Genomic DNA, 13,421 nt, shown 5'->3' on the forward strand with positions numbered 1-13,421 from the left:
CTAACTTCTGATTCCTATTCCAAGAGATCACTGACATAATGGAGGTGCTGGAAGCAGGGAGTCTATGTTATCGTGTGATGCACACTTGAATCAAAGTCCCACTGTGAGCTTATCAGAATCATTACCATCGCGGCACCTACTTTTTCATTCTCAGTAAAGATAAACCTAAACCCTGAGAGCTGATCTGGGGACGTTCCTCTTTCTGCCTCTCCTATGAAAATGTGAACAGCAATTTGGCAGCACAATTTGCATATCATAGGAGAGCTCCTGTCACAAGTCCCCTGTGGGCCAGTTTCCTGAGCTTTTCTGCTTTATGCCTTCACTCCTCATCTCCCAAGTTCTTTGAGGGACTAAGGCATAATGTCTTCTGGAGGAACTGAAAGAAATGAAACATTACTGGCAAAACTGTCAGACATTTTGATAGTAAAAATCCAGATGCCTTTAGATAGGTTCTCATAAAGGAATTCTTTCGATCACAAAACAGCACCAAAAACTCCACTAAGGACAATTTCGTGAGTGCACCTTCACGCCAACGATTCCCCCTTGAATAGAACGTATTCTGGTCTTTCTGGTTTTTTCTACCAATATTTTGATCTAATTCATTGTTGGTACACATGACACCAGAATAATCAATTTGGTGATCTGAGCCCGTGTGTGGCAGAGGTTTGGCAGTAGCATCTCTGTTTTGGTTTGTAAACTCCTGTTGTCCAGTAGATCAAACAGTGGGAAAAGCTTGTAGTGTAATCTTGACATCTTGATCCAGCAAATGCAATTCAGAACAATGGCCAACAATGGCAGGGCCTTTTGGATATCTTATCTGCTGTTAGATCACACACTTGGGAACCAAGAGGAAGAGCAGGCCGTTTTAGGAAAGGCAGCAAATGGAAGAGAAAAAGTGGATTAATACTGAAAATGTGATGCAGAATAAAAGAGAGATTATAGTTGTATCCTTCCAATCAGAGTTGTATGGAGCTCAAATTGTTTCTGAATTTGCAAGCGCCTTTCTGAGTTAAACTGCAAAAATAAGTTTATATAAGAAAAGGTGATTTCTGAAATACATTAAATGTAATACAATGGTTGTAAACGTATATAGGAAATCCAGAAAAGTGCATTTCCTCCATGCCATGTGATCACAGTTTTGTTATATGCAGTTATATATTCTTATTTTATACTTTCTACTACCTTTCTTGTATTTGCATATTTGTGACCCAAATCAATGAAAGTATATAAAGTACAAGCAATAGGAGCTCAATGTGAAGACTAACCAAAGCATTTAACTGCATTGCATTGCTTGTCCACTGCAGCAAAAATTAATAAGTGGTACGTGAATTAGGTCTTGCTAACGTAGGTAGAGGGGTGTGAGAACTAGAACAGAGAAGAAACTAAGAGAGCAGCCTACTCTTGAGTTTCCTCCCTTCACCTATAACAAAACAACCGATCAGCTATTAGGTAATAACCCATTTTAAGTTTGCTGAGGCAAGTTAACAGCAGGAACAAGACATTGAGGTTAACAGACGATTGCTGGCTCCGTCCATTTACGTACATACTGAAACTAAATTGGGAAACCGCAGCAGATTTGATCAGGAGGTCTTTCTATTTATATTCATAATTCCTTTTCTTTCTTCCTTCTTTTTTTTTTTTTTCTTTTTGTTCTTCAAAGAACACCTTTGTAGATTCGGGTGTTTTAAAATTCTGATCAGAATTGGCAGTGGGAAAAGAGGTGGGGAAATAATGGAGACTCCAGTCCTTATGCGACACATTCACAAACCCTATGAATTTTTAACGAAGAAACAATGTCCACAATTAGATTTGAAATGAGGTTTTCTTTGCAGGCGCTCTTATGGTAAGTGGAGTGTGAGTGGATTTTACTTTATATTCAGTAAATGATACCCAGTGCAAAAAAACACCACAATTTAACAGAAAATACAAGCAAATTGGTGATTACTCACAGACCTTTTTTCTTCTCCCAGATTTGCAGAAGTGTGGCGGTTTTTAAAATTGTATTTCATTTTATTTAAATGCCACATATATGCCAAGGAACCCAATGGTACAGAAAGTCATGTTCAAACAGTCATGATCTAAAGTTGTCCTTTTGTATTATGTGGAGAAGTTTTCATTTGTTTGATTTGATTGAAACTATAAAAAAAAATTCCCAAATGTAGAACTTTGTGGAGAAAGAAACTAGGCTTCCCCATTTGCAAACTAAGCCATCTCAAGTGAATATTAAAAAATTTAATAATGTTGAAGATAAGAAAACAGAGTGAGGTGACGGCTGCTTAATTTGCCTTTGAAGCCAATGGTTAACTCTTGTCTTCATATGGCTTAAGTTTTTAGTATCATAGAGATATATACAAATGGCTTCTCACGGCTCTTGGATGGCCTCCAAGGTCCTTCAGAATCTCCCTTCTGGCCACCTCTGTAATCTCATTTCCTACAGCTCTCCTTCTCCCAGAGCTGCCAGGACATGGGCCCTGTTACTCTTCCTTGAGCTCGCCAAGCATGAGCCTCTCTCAGTGACTTTGCACTTGTCGTTCCTCCAGACACCTGTACAACCAGCCTGCTCTCTGCCCTCGGTCCCTTCTCTCCTGAAATATCACCCTCTGCAGAGAGGCCTTCCCTGACCTACCGAAAATAGCAACTTTAGTTACCTTCTGCCCTTCTATCAGCCTTATTTTTCTCCATAGGATTTCTCAGATTCTGGGGTTCTATTGCATAACTATTTCTTTGATAAGTTGGACTTCCATAGGGCAGGTTGACTTTTAAAATTTTTTTTATGCTTTTCCTGCTAATTGCCATCAGCCAAACGGTGTCTGGTACCCGGTAGACATGCATCTTCTCTCCCTCCGCCCCAAATTCATTGAGTAAATATTATGAATATGTGTGCATGTATGTATACATATATGCACATATATATACATACTGTATTAATCACGTTTTTTATTTTCTGTACTTCTGATGCTTTGACAGCTGGGGCCCTGCTGACACTGGAGAGACTGCTCCTCCCAGAGTTGGCCCCTTCCTGGAGATAGCAAACTGCTCACCTGGGAGCACAGTCTTCAAACATGCTCCCAACCAGTCCAGAGCTTATACCCTCAATTATCTCCTTTGTGCGGCTCACATGGCAAACCACTCTCCCCCTGCCCTAACCACTCCACAGCTAGGTTCCAGACAGCTAGAGACAGCCCTTGTACCTCAAATCAGGAGAAATTATTTCCACTAGCCAATCCTAAGGCTGCTTACCCTGCTTCACCTATTCTTTCCCTCAAAAAAGCCACAATAAATAAATAAAAATGCCCATATTTGTCCCTCAGTCCCTCTGTATCCTAACTGACCCTGGTGCCTCCTCATGCAGCCCCCCATAGTATGGCATGCTCTCTCCTTTAGGAACTGTGAGTAACAAACTGACTTTTCAATGGCAATCTTCTCCTGATCTCTTGGCTTCACCATACCTGAATATTAACAAAATCTACATTTTAAAATGCACACACACAACACACAAATCTGTCGAATGATTCAATTAAACAAATGAAGTTCACTGTATCTTCAAGGAAAATGATATATAGTCATCATCAGGAGTTATGATTTCCCTGGACTCACGAGAAATAAAATGACTGTGACATTTTAAAGATTTATATGTAATTTAGCCCTCATCTTGACTCTGAGATTAATTTATGGATTGTTTTTGTGGTTATTACTGTTGGCTTCTACTTTGACCCTCCAGCTTTTTTTAGATCTAGACACCATTAACTCAAGGCAGTAGGCCTGCCTTGCTCTTTTTGCCAGACAGAAATAATTAACACTAGATACCGAATACCAATAAACTGTCAATAAAACATATACAAGGTTTTCTCTTTAAATATAAAGAAATAAGTCCTATCCATAATTTTCCAAATTACAGCGAGCTCTGAAAATAATGTGGACACAATTCCACGACTTGAAGCACTCAGTGAGTTTTTTCAACACATTAGAACACAGTTGTTGTCTTTTCATTCCAAGAAAATATAGTTCATGCTGTTCCGTGGCCCACTGGTCAGATGCCTCGATGTTCTTTGCTGGAACGCACCTCGGGCAGGGCTAAGGCTGGGCCGGATAGGCATGGCAGCCATAGAAACCGATCCTGGGAAACTGACCTTTGATTCACCCTCACAGTAAGCTCAGAGGAATGTGCTGGGTGGTTACCCATTACTTGCACCTGGTAAGGAGGAAAGCCTGAGGCTGGAGTCTTCAGCACAGTAGGGTTGGGCCAGAAAGATATAAAGACCACAAGAATGACAATGGGAGTTTCTAGAATGAACTGGGGGAGCCTCAACCCCGTCAGTTGCTGTCTTTGGCAGGAGAGTCCTTGCTGGGATTTGATACCCAGGGAAGCTTAACTCTCTAAGAGGGAAACTGCCATAGAGTCATCCATTCCACGCAGCTGTCTTCATGCAGTCAAACTCATGCCTCCTGTGCTTGCGTTACAGGGTCTTTCCAACCACAGTCACCCCCTTGACAGTCACATAATCTCTAACAGAAATAGCTGACCCTGCCGAAGGTATTAGTAATAATACAAGAATAATTTTCAGCAAACTTCAGAAAGGTCTTAAAACTGGGCTCATATGCTTTGAAAACATGCTTTTCCAATAAATGCAAGGATTAAGAATTTACATCAGAGGAGACAGGAGCTCTGTCGCTGGTCCATCAGCTTTCCTTTCTGACTGGCTGTGCATAGGGCCTCCTACACAGCACGGCTCACGGCTGTTCCCCTGTGTGCACTGCTCTGCCTTCTCTTCCCTGTGCATCCTTCCTTTCAGGCTCATGTCAAGGCCCACCTCTCTGTGAAATGTTAAGAGATCAACTCTTTATGACTGCTTGCTCCCTCAAACTCTAGAGTTCCTTGAGGGTGTTATGTCAGGGGATTTAATGTGAGAAATGAAACCATTATTTTAATTTTTAATAGTTATGTTGATTTTGAGTCATGTGAACTTGATGTTTTTGTGCGTTAAAAAATTGCCAAATATTCACACTTTCATATAGTTCAACCTAATATGTGTCAGGAAAAAAATGTATTAGAAGAAAACCATATGATTTCACTGATAATTACTGCTTAAGAGGAGGCCGAAATAGATACTTTACTGAATCATGTATAAATAAATAAATAAGTAAATAAATGTTCTGATGGTACAGATATGGCAAAAATTGTTAAGCTGGTATCTACCACTGAACTGCAGAGCACCTGCATTTTGACAACCAGCGTTCTATATGCCCCTTTTGCCATTTAACATGCTCCATTTTTTTGTGGTTATTTCCTTTGTGCGTCTGTGGGTTTGTGTTTTCTCTCCAACTAGTTTCCCATACATTTAAAGGCAAGGAGCAATATGAATGATCAGTGTTTTAGTATAGTACCTTGTACACAGCAGACAGACCCACAGTAAGGATTTGTCTGGTCATTTATGATGAGGATATCTCACAAAGAAACGCCATTTGTTTTCCTTCTTGGTTATTCTAATGGAAACTGATGGGCCATGCTCTTCCGGCGAGGGAGCCTAAGACCTGGAACAATTTAAAGCTGAGGACTTTTAGTAGCATTGCATGTTGGAAAACACTGAGAAGTGGTAGGAGGCAGTGGAGTCTGTTGGATCAAACATGGGTTGACCACCTGGACTCACTCTATTTAGCAGCATAATATGCACAGTCTCCTCCGCTTCCCAATCCCAAGAGACGATGCCACAAACATTTGGCAGAGAAGACACTGTGGGAAGCCAGCTCATCCTATGACATCCTCTTGGCATCCATCCTCTCTGCCCAGCTACTGACCACTGCAACCAGCATCAGGCTCAGTTAAATACTGTCCTTTAAAAACTGATGCCTGAGTCTGTTGAAATGTGTGGGGATAATTGTGACTCACATGCTTCAAAACATTAAATAATGTCACTTATACAACCTAGATATTTTTCTCTTTTAAAAAAAGTATAAAATATTACACACAGTGGGTATTTTAAAAGCTCTTGCAACTAATGCTTTTTTGTTAAAAAAAAATACAGTGGTTAAGAAAAAAATTACATCTACTAACCACTCTTTATTGCCATTCATAGAATGATGTGTCTCCATAATACCTAGGAGCTCAGTCACTAGATGTTGCAATCAATAATATTAAAGAAAGAAATTTATGGAGAAATGTGTCGTGAGGAAAGAGAAGAGATGTTATTTTCAGCTGAGGGGTAGGGAAGCATCACAAAGAAGAAACATAGGAGCCAAGTGTTAAAGGATAAAAAATAGCTCAACAATGAGGCCAGCCCGGTGACCCACTGGTTAAGTGGGCACGTTCAGCTTCGGGCTGCAGATCCCAGGTGCGGACATGGCCATGCTGTGATAGGCGTCCCACGTATAAGGTAAAGGAAGATGGGCATGGATGTTAGCTCAGGGTCAGTCTTCCTCAGCGAAAAGAGGAGGATTGGCAGCAGTTAGCTCAGGGCTAATCTTCCTCAAAAAAAAAAAAAGAGCTCAACAGGAAGAGAGAGAGGGAAAGTGGGTGGGCTGCTCAAGAAGGGAATGGTATAAACCCCAGTGGGTGAAATCAGGAGTGGTGGAAGCCACTGAAAGGACAGAGCTGACTCTTCACTACTTTACATTTAAGTGAAGTTATTTAGATTGTATCGGTTTCCAGACCATATACTGACAATAGTAATTTTTATTCTCTAAAATGTTGCTTTTAGGAAAATGTCAAGGGACTTAAATTCATGCTTCCTAAGTAAAATGTTTTCCTACATAGAGATGCTATTTTATCAACTAGAAAACTAAAGTGAGGTTTTTATAAAAGACAGACTGAAAAGATTAAGAAAGTCTTGACAATATAAACACGCATTTGCTCACCAACTCATCATATTAAATACTAAGTACTAACTACTGTGATACTAAATACTAAAACTAGGGTTTTATTGCTCAAAGCGTAAAAGAGATTCTTTTAGTAGAATGAAAATAAAGCACATTTTTACAGCATAGAAAGATGCTGTAAAGAGGCTGTTAACCTCAGAATTCAATAACCAAGAGACCAAAAAATACACAAAATATCATCTATTTCCAGAGAATTTTAAATAAAGTCATGGAGAGCAGATTTACAATGGTTTAATTAAACCAGGTTAGAAATGGCAGGAGTCTGCTGACAACCTTTGGGGACTGGGAAGAACTATATAGTAGCCTTCGTACGGACCAGCTGCAAAAAAGAGTCAATAACAACATGAAGATGACCGGACTCTTAGAGAAAGTTACTACACCAGCCTGGTGTTCGTAACAGTGAGGACAGAGGACATGAATTTTAACCAGATCCACGCCATTGACTTATGAAAAACATTTTAAAAGCTCAGCAAAAAGGTAAGTATGATATGAACACAGACATATCAGTTCTAACATAAAAGAGATTCTGAGAAATAAAATTTTGATTATATAACTTTATAGTCACAATCCTAGTGAATGAAAAGGGGATGCCGCTACAGAAATCGCTATGTCTTTATGAGAACTTCTCTGACGGATTCTGATTCTAAAAGAATGAGAAATAAATGGAAACAATGTTGCAAAAGTAAAGACAATCACAAAAGTGTAGGAAGAATTCTTAGAAGAACGCTGGAGAGGCTTCAATCCAGAAGGACTGAAATCGGACACTTTGAAAAAATACCAAAGGTAGTATATGGAATATATTTTAAAATATCCGAAGAGGAGGATGAAGGAAAAATAGAAATACTTTTGGGGAAGGCCTTTAACAATAAACAACAAAGATGACAGAACTGTTCAACTCCCATTTGTGAGTCTCCTTCTGTGAGCAAAGTAATCCAGAAAGTGGGAAGGATATAATAAATAACACAAGTGCGGAATTTTAGCTCAAGGTGGTGGCGGGAACGGGGAGAGGGAAGACATTAGAGCCAGAAACAGGCAAGTGAAAAACCCACTCCTGGATCCAATGTGGCATGATCCTAGGTTGAATGCTACTCACTTTTCTCTCTTGCAAATCTGAGTTTGTAGCACATTTATCAGGATTAGGTCATTTCACCTTGAGAATTTAGTGCAACTTTGGAAACTGCCCATAAAGACTACTGGAATTCCAAAGAGTTGGTGTCAGTTTGGGAATGACATTTTACTAGCTTTGTGACTTGGCAAAAAAGATACAGGGTGAGAGTAATCTTCACATATTACAAGGAGAGCAGATACAGAAGTTGGTCTAGATTAGTTAAGTAATACACTACAGAATGGAATTAGGACCAATAGCTAGGGGATATGGCAAATTGGTTTCAGGTTTATTCATTCTTTTTCCCATTCATTCAGTGAATATTTAGTTAACTCTACTGCATGTAACATCTTTTAAGTTCTAGGCTGAAAAAAAGAATCCAAACAAAAAACCTCACTCCAAAGAAAAGAGGCCCAGATAGATAGGTCAGTAGATAGATATGTATGTAGATAAATGGATACATTAATTAAAACACAGGTTTATATAAAGAACATAAAGGAAGAACTAATCAACTCTGTCAGTAGAAGTCATTTAAGATTTTCTTGAAGGATGGATGAAGGTGAAAATTGGAGGGGTATTAGTATTAAAAAGGAATAAAAGGGCCGGACCTGTGGCCAAGTGGTTGGGTTTGCACACTCCGCTTTGGCAGCCCAGGGTTTCACTGGTTTGGATCCTGGGTGTGGACACGGCACCTCTCATCAAGCCATGCTGAGGCAGCGTCTTACATAGCACAACCAGAAAGATCCACAACCTGAATATACAACTATGCACTGGGGGGCTTTGCAGAAAAGAAGAAGAAGAAGAAGAAGAAGAAGAAGAAAGATTGGCAACAGATGTTAGCTCGAGTGCCAATCTTATAAAAAAAAAACGAATAAAAAGGTGTTTCAGGCATCAACAACATTATGAGCAACGATAATTAAGTGAAAAGCGTATGGCATGGTATAGAAAGTGAGTATTTTGCTTGATTGGAGCTTAAGGGGAAACTGGTGAAATGGTGGGGAATGATGCTGAAAATATAGGCAGGGGCCGTGCTAAGGAGTTGATTTCCAAAGGCAATGGGGATGCAATGGAGTATTTTAAATTGGGAGTGACAGGATCAAATTTGTAATTTAGAATGATAATGCTTACAGCAAAGTGGAGGGTAAGCTTCCAGGGAGAGAAGCTTGAGGGAATTCTGAGGTAATTACTAGAGACCAGGCAAGATGATGGAGAGAGGGAATAGATTTGAGGGATATTTCTGGAGATAGAAAGCTAAGACTTGGTGAGCAATTGGAATATGTTGGTGATGGCACAAGAAGGTAATATTCAAAAACTATTCACAGGTTTCTGGCTCAGGGGACTTGGTGGATAAAAATAGGGGCTTTCCAAGGCACGAGAGCAGTTAAATTATTAGTTTTGTTTGGAAAGGAGGAAAATGTGAGCTTTCTGCAGAGCAATCAAATGCTTCCATTACTGAATTTATATAATATACAAAAGTATGTTTGTCCCCAAGCAAGTATCTGCTTCTCCCAGTAGCCACAGAGCTAGCCTATGTGCCTGGTACACAGAGGTTCTCAACATTTGATGGACATTGGAGTCACCTGAGGAGGTTTTTACACGTACATATGCTGGTCTCCACCCCCAGGAGAATTACTAGAGGTAATTATTAGAGACCAGGCGAGACGATGGAGAGAGGGAATAGATTTGAGAGAGATTTCTGGAGATATTAAGATAAGACTTGGTGAGCAATTGGAATATGTTGGTGATGGTACAAGAAGGTAATATTCAAAAACTATTCACAGGTTTCTGGTTTCACCCCCAGGAGATTCTGATTTCAGTGGACCTGATATAAGGTCCAGGCATTATTTAAAATAGCTCCAAAGGACATTCTGATGTGCATTAAAATTTGACAGCCACTGTAGTATACAGTCAATAAACCAATATTTGATTAATTAATTAGAAGAAAGAAGGGAAGGAGAGAAGGCTTCCTGAAGTTTTGAAGAAGCAGTTAGCTGACCTTCTATACTCAACCATGTAGTACGGGTTGGAAAGTTCGCAGGATGACCTTTCAGATCTTCCAACCTTAAGGGTTCATGAATGTGATGTTACGGTATCCTTGGCTTCGGCTCTTGCAGACAGAGCACTGGCTGAGTAATCACTGGTCTGACTCAATGAATCTTATCTTACATCTCTTACGTTATTAATGGCCATCCTCTCTCACAGCACCCTGTTCCTTAACGTCATAATACTTTGTGTATCTGTAAATACATATTTTTCTCCATTTCCTTTTTCCCCAATGTCTGTCTCTCCTACTAGACTGAAGTGCCATGCAGGCAGGCATTCTCTTTCTTTTGCTCTCTATTGTGTATCTAGCACCAACCTAGCAAAACACAGGTGTTTAATGAACAAATGAGTAATGAGCCAGATTTTTCTTGTGAAAATTTTCAGGCCACATTGCATCACTTTCAGTATGCCTACAGGTCTGTCCGTGAGTGTGTTATAGACCCAGAAAATGATTTCAGAAATGATAAAAAAAAAATAAATACAGCTACAGACAAGATATTTTTAGATTTTTTTATCTCGAGGAAACACTTTGGCTCCAAGAACTTTGATGTTATAAGATGGCTACTTATATAAAATAAATCGAATTAAAAATAGGGAATAAATATCTAAAAGGGTGAAAAAAGGGACAGGTGTCCAACCTGAGAAATACCATTTAAACCCTGGTCCTGTTCCTTATCTACATCTGAGAAGTCTTAGCCTCAAAGTCTGATGAACCTGGGGCTTTCATATCATTTATATGTTAATAATCAGGTCTAACAATTAGGTATAACACAAGTAAAAGAATGAAAGGATGAACTAATGGGAAACTCAAAGTTCCTATTAGCAGAATGATTAAAGGAGTAGAAACAGGTGGCTAACTTGAAGTGCCAGAAATGTTAAAATCTCTATACTAATTGTGATCAATACGCTTCCATATGCTTGAACAGTGAAATATTTGCTGACAGTACTTACTACAATATTTAACTAATTCCTGAAATTTTACTGCCCTGAGATTCAATGTGAGTTTTTTTACACAAAACTTATCAAAATCATAATTCTACCTTACCTAAAATTTGCCAAGCACCTACCATATGCTACCACTTTCACAGATATCATTTCATCTAATTCTAACAACTTTACTTTACAGATCAGAAACAAAATCAGAGTTACCTTAGATGTATGCCTAAAACTGGAATACTGTAAAAAGCGTTAATTATAATAAAAAATCACTGAAGTATCATCTTAATCCAGGTGAAAATGTATATTTATAAAAGCACATTTTTGTTAAAATACTAAATATAAGCCTCAATCATCAGAATAATAGAAGAATACTTGTTTTGATGAATGACATAATTTGGCTTACTAAGGAGTAAATAACATTGTTCCAATGGATGTTATCAAAAACACGTTAAAACGGGTAATAAGATACATTGACATCAAGTGTCCTTTGATATGACACTGAGAAGGGTATATCACCTCTGTGGTATTCTTTCCCAAACTGTATAACCTCAATTTAATTGTGAGAGAATATCAGACAATCCAAATCAAAGACATTCTACAAATAACTAACCAGTACTCTTCAAGATGTCACAGTTATGAAAGACAAGGAAAGAATGCAGAACTGTTCTATTCATTTTTGATACTTCTGATGTATTCAGATCACCATTCTGAAGATCAGTAGTCAATACATTGTACTGGATGTATAAATGTAGGTGTAAGAAGTCCGAATGATTCCATATTGCATCCAGGGTATTAGCTAAATTCTATGGTGCGAACTTGTTTTTACATTATTTGCAATTTTCCCCGAAACCATTATAATCAAAAAAGGATTTTCTATTAACTAGAGACTCCAGTTAACTGATTGAAAATTACTTTACACTAAGCTAAATTTACACATGTCATTTCTTACAAAGGTTATTATGTCTTTCTAAATTAGTATCGCAGCTCAGATTATTAGAATTATGATGGTTATTTCCACTGTCCAAACAGAAAAGCAGAAGCACAAGAAAAGTAAAACAAAAAGAGATGGGGGAGAGCTCAAGCAAGCAGGAAGGAAACACAGTTCCCTTAAACACACTCATTAACCTGGGAATACTACTAGATGCTCCAGGCTAGAAGTGAGCAGCTTGCTTCTAAACAGATTTTAATTTTTAATCCAGTGGAATAGGTCAGATGCAGCTCTCCCACCTGGAGGGCCGTCCCAGAACCGATCTGCCCCAAGGCAGTACTGCAGGTCTGCTGGTAATGGTCACCTTTGGGTAAATGCAGTCTCCAGGCAGCCGGGGGGGGGGGCTCCGTGTGTGCTGATCCCAAGGATCAGGAATAAAAGTCGGCTGAGATCTCACAACGAGGTGGGGGTTTTTCTCCTTAGATATTTTCTAGGAGTGAGCAAAGACAGAGCCAATAAGAAACATTTTTTTAAAGTGGAGGTAGGAGGGGGGATATCCATGTTTGAAGTAAAATTCTAATAAATAAAGGTCAGCTTTACTACTTAATTAAAATTGGGTGGAGGCATAGATGTTGGACCAGATGGGATGCTCACAAGACAAATGCGCAGACATGAGGAAGATCTCCTGGGAAATCAAAATGCCCAAATGAGAGAGAATCGAAGAGAGCAGGCCCGAGAGCTTCCACATATGGAGCTAAAATGAGCAAAGAAGAACCGGGTCTGAATGATTCCTGAGCTCTTCACAGACCTCAGATTAGCTGTGTATTAGTGCAGGCAGATCTCAGCTGTCCATGAAAATGAGAACACATTTTAAAAGCTGCGTTTGAATTTTAAAGGTACTCAACATTTCTAGTATTGTTTACCGAAAAAGGTCAACACTCAAGTGTTTTATTTATGCACGGCAGAACCTCAGTCTAAAAGCACTGGGTTTTCCATGTGGCATTTGCTGACAATGTGTTAAATGCATAGTGCCGGAGCCAAGAATATTATTTTCATCTCAGCGAATGCATTATTAAAGGACCTCTGCTGTGCCCACCACTGGGCAGGAGAAGAGGCAGGGGCAACTCCGCATTCGGAATGCAAGGGACACTGACAGACTCATTAGAAACTCTAACAGCGATAATCCCAAACCCACACTACTCCAGCTCCCTTTTCAGTTCCCTCCTGCCCAATCTAGAAAAAAGGAAAATGGAAACATTTAAGTAAAACTCATATAAAACCTCAGTGCCAAACACAACACCTTTGGTTCTTTGGACTGTAACTATTTCATTGAGATTTGTGCCTGGTGTCCATTTCCATACTCTGGATCTGCATAAGCATTCACATCAGCCCTCAGTTCTTCTTGCAAATCAAGAGTATAATATACTGACTCCTTCCAATAACATTTGTGTTAAAATCGTTAAATGCCCACGCAAGTAATTTTTTATTAACTGAACCAGAAATAATATATGATACATACCAACTTTATGAGAG

General features: G+C 39.2%; 1 protein-coding gene across 10 annotated transcripts in view; it reads right to left on the reverse strand.

Annotated features, from left to right (window-relative positions):
* ENOX1 (ecto-NOX disulfide-thiol exchanger 1) overlaps positions 1-13,421 on the reverse strand; it is a 535,380-nt gene that overhangs the window by 203,573 nt on the left and 318,386 nt on the right. Inside the window, exon 1 of one of the 10 annotated variants that reach the window (XM_046663947.1) lies at positions 12,086-12,160. The exons of the other annotated variants lie outside the window; for them this stretch is intronic. The gene's annotated coding sequence lies outside the window, so the exon portion shown is untranslated. Of the gene's footprint in view, positions 1-12,085; positions 12,161-13,421 lie in introns of those variants that run through there. 10 annotated transcript variants of the gene reach the window in all.

This window comes from Equus quagga, chromosome 6 (assembly GCF_021613505.1).
Source record: "Equus quagga isolate Etosha38 chromosome 6, UCLA_HA_Equagga_1.0, whole genome shotgun sequence".
In the NCBI taxonomy this organism is placed as follows: domain Eukaryota; kingdom Metazoa; phylum Chordata; class Mammalia; order Perissodactyla; family Equidae; genus Equus; species Equus quagga.